The sequence below is a fragment of the Eptesicus fuscus genome, chromosome 2 (assembly GCF_027574615.1).
Source record: "Eptesicus fuscus isolate TK198812 chromosome 2, DD_ASM_mEF_20220401, whole genome shotgun sequence".
Taxonomy (NCBI): domain Eukaryota; kingdom Metazoa; phylum Chordata; class Mammalia; order Chiroptera; family Vespertilionidae; genus Eptesicus; species Eptesicus fuscus.
In genome coordinates, this window is record NC_072474.1 from 66,727,739 (window position 1) to 66,730,910 (window position 3,172).

The 3,172-nt window shown below is 32.7% G+C and overlaps 1 pseudogene; it reads right to left on the reverse strand.

The window, feature by feature from the left end:
- Positions 1-236: 236 nt before the first annotated feature.
- LOC114232218 (60S ribosomal protein L9-like) lies at positions 237-903 on the reverse strand (annotated as a pseudogene).
- Positions 904-3,172: the final 2,269 nt, after the last annotated feature.

The window sequence follows — 3,172 nt, forward strand, 5'->3', positions numbered from 1 at the left end:
TTAGGTTTTAACATAAATTTGGGAAGGATACAAACTGTTAGTCTAATAGCAGCATTTTATATAAAAATTATTTTGCAAGATGAAATAGAATGTTTTCCTTTTTAAATATATTTATATATATTTAAGCTATATAAAATATAGATTTTATATTGACAATTATTAAAGAAAATTTATTTTAGTTTAGAGTTTCAGGTAGTGTTTATTTATTTTTTAAACATAAGGCTTTTATTGCATCTTCAAAACACCACAAAAATGTCAGGAATCATTTGGCACCTCACTGTTTCTATAGCTGGAGAACTTAGATCTTTTTCATCAGCCTGCTGAACTGTTCCTTTTTCAAAAAGATGAATTCCATCCAAACTTTTTCTGATATCCTAGTTTTTAAGTTTTGTGGCTTGCTGAATCAAAGTGGCTGAACTTGATACAAGTTCAATGTTGTTTCCTTCAAGAATCAACTCATCTTTCTGGGCTTGAGATACTGAATAAGCAATGCCTGATCTCTTACGAATGCTGTGGATGTGTTTTTCATTCCAAAAATTTCTGATTTCAACAAGAGAACCATCCTCCTGAATACCGATGTTGATGAGCAAGTGAGCATACACAGACCTCATCTTATAATGAAAGCCCAGTGTAACACCCTTGATCATGTTCTGTACATGACTGCGGATAGTGGGAATGGTGGCCAGTTTCTTTCTACTTCCCCACCATCAGTCAATCCAGAGCCTCTTATTCTTCTTTCCAAGGAGACTGAGTTCTACATTGATGTGATTGAAGTCCCTCCACAGGGCTCCTCTGGGACTCTTCACAATAACCGTGTCCCTTCAGAGTGATGTCAACATTTTCTGGGATGTTGACAGTTCGATTGCTGAAAATGATCTTCATCCTCTGAGTAGATGCAGCAAAATAGAGCTAGAGTTTCAGATGGTATTTAAATGCAACATTTAACAGAAAAATTATATATGCCCATGTGAAATTAATACAGTAAACAGGGCAACAACTTCTACTAATTCATAGCTTTGCTTCTATAATTTTTAATGAAAATAGAATATCTTATACTTAAGTGTGTGTATATGTACATATATATTTTCCTATATTATTAAATATACAAATGGAAATCTATTGTACAGTGTTCTGAAGTTTATTTTATTTATTTAACTTAACATCTTAGAGATAATTTTTATTGAAACATATAATCCACACCATCATTTTAAAGTCTACATAGTATTCTTGTATGAATATGCCACAGTTTGAATTATCTTTAACACTTAACTTTTTCCCAGGGTCTTTCTATATTTAAATCAATACTGAAATGAATATCCCTATACATCTTTCTGCATATGTGTAAAATACCTGTAGGCTTAATTTCTAAAAATAGAACTGTTAGATCTTAGAATGTGTATATTTAAGGGTTTTTTGGAGATATGTCCACATTGATCCAAAGAGGTTTCACCAATTTATATTCTCCTGAACAGTATATGAGAGTGTGGTTTCCCTGGCTAATCTTTTTTTCCCCTTCAAATTTATAACCTTGCTTATCTGATAGACTTAAAATAGCACCTCACTAATGGTTTATTTTATAAGCCATTTGACTTCTTTCTCTGTGAACTATGGAATCAAGTCTTTTCCTAGTTTTTTTCTAAGAAAAAAGATATAGAAGAGACAGGAGACTTACTAAAAATCTTAGTTACATCTGTTTAACTAAGCTTGATGCTTCATATCCAAGGACTGATTGATCTTTAAGAAATTCTAAAAAGAAACATAAAATTTTGCATCTACTTATTCATTCTTTTGGAGATATAAAGTATGGCTCTGGGAGGAAGGAGCAAGACCATGAGGAGAAGGAGGGAGACAAGACTGGAGAAGAGAATAAGAAGAGTGAAGGATGCAGAAAATATGAGAGAGAAGGAAGAGGATAGGATAAAAAGAGGAAGAGAATCAGAGAAGGAAAAAGGGGAAGTACATGGAAAAGAGGAGAAAGGAAGGCAGAAAAGTAGATCTATGTTTGAACTAATTTCTGCCCCTTTAGAGTAGTGTTGTTAATAATGTACAAAATTATTTTATGCATAGCTTTTCTGAACTTTGCTTTTCAGACTATAAATAGAAAAATTGGGAGTTTTAGAATATACTCAAAACTTATTGTATATTTTTTTTCTTCCTAGGTTAACATCTACAAGCTTATAGTTTTCTGGAACATTTCATTGTCATTTCTTTCTTATTTGGTGTAGTATCTGTTTATTGTAATGCATAAGCAGATACAATTTAGACCTCTAAGAAACTCATTCTAATACTTTTCACCAGATTCCTTTTGTGTTCTTGTTTTCAAATTTGTATGGACGGTTTTAAAGGGAACTCACCTTACATTGCACTCTGGCCAAGAACAAAGAGTATGCTAGGAAAGGCCCAGGGCATCATGATAATTAGTGCAAGAATACCTTGAATTAAAGTAGGGAGTAAGTCATTGTTATATAACTCTCAAAGCTGACCAAATTTTGTAAACTTCTGATCATTTTAATTACTCATCCTTTATTTGATGGTTGTTTTTTTTTCTAATTGCCATATTTAGTGTTTCTGTTTTATAAAGGACCATGACAGAAGCAGCAGCAGCATGAGGTCCTACTTTATCCACCTGTGTTTTGCAAAAATTCATGACTATTCCAAAAACAATGCATCTCTGAAAGAACAAAATTAACTGGTTATCAGCCTATAATGTGTAAAAGAGAAGATAATTAGTGTCCTTGAGAAAGAAATTATGTTCATAAATTAAAAAGATATGTTTTAATTGGCAAAAATGTTTAAGAGTTTTGAAAAGATTCTTTTTAGAAAAATATATCCAAGAATTAAATTATAAACTTTTTAAGATGAATGCAAGGAAATGTAACAATTTTTTTGGTAACAAATTAGTGTTGGTAAGATTTAGGAAAGTATTACACTATTGAAAGAACCAAGAAATTATGATCATATTGAAGTAGAGTATTATATCCATGAACAAAGAATCTTCTGGTAAGTTCATACATCAGTGTTTTAGTTGACTTCTCTAGGCTATTATTGAAATACTAGAGGCCTGGTGCATGAAATTCATGCTTGGGGGGGCGGGGTCCCCCTCAGCCCAGCCTGCACTCTCTCCAATCAGGGGCATCCCTCTCACAATCCTGGACTGCTGGCTCCTAATCAC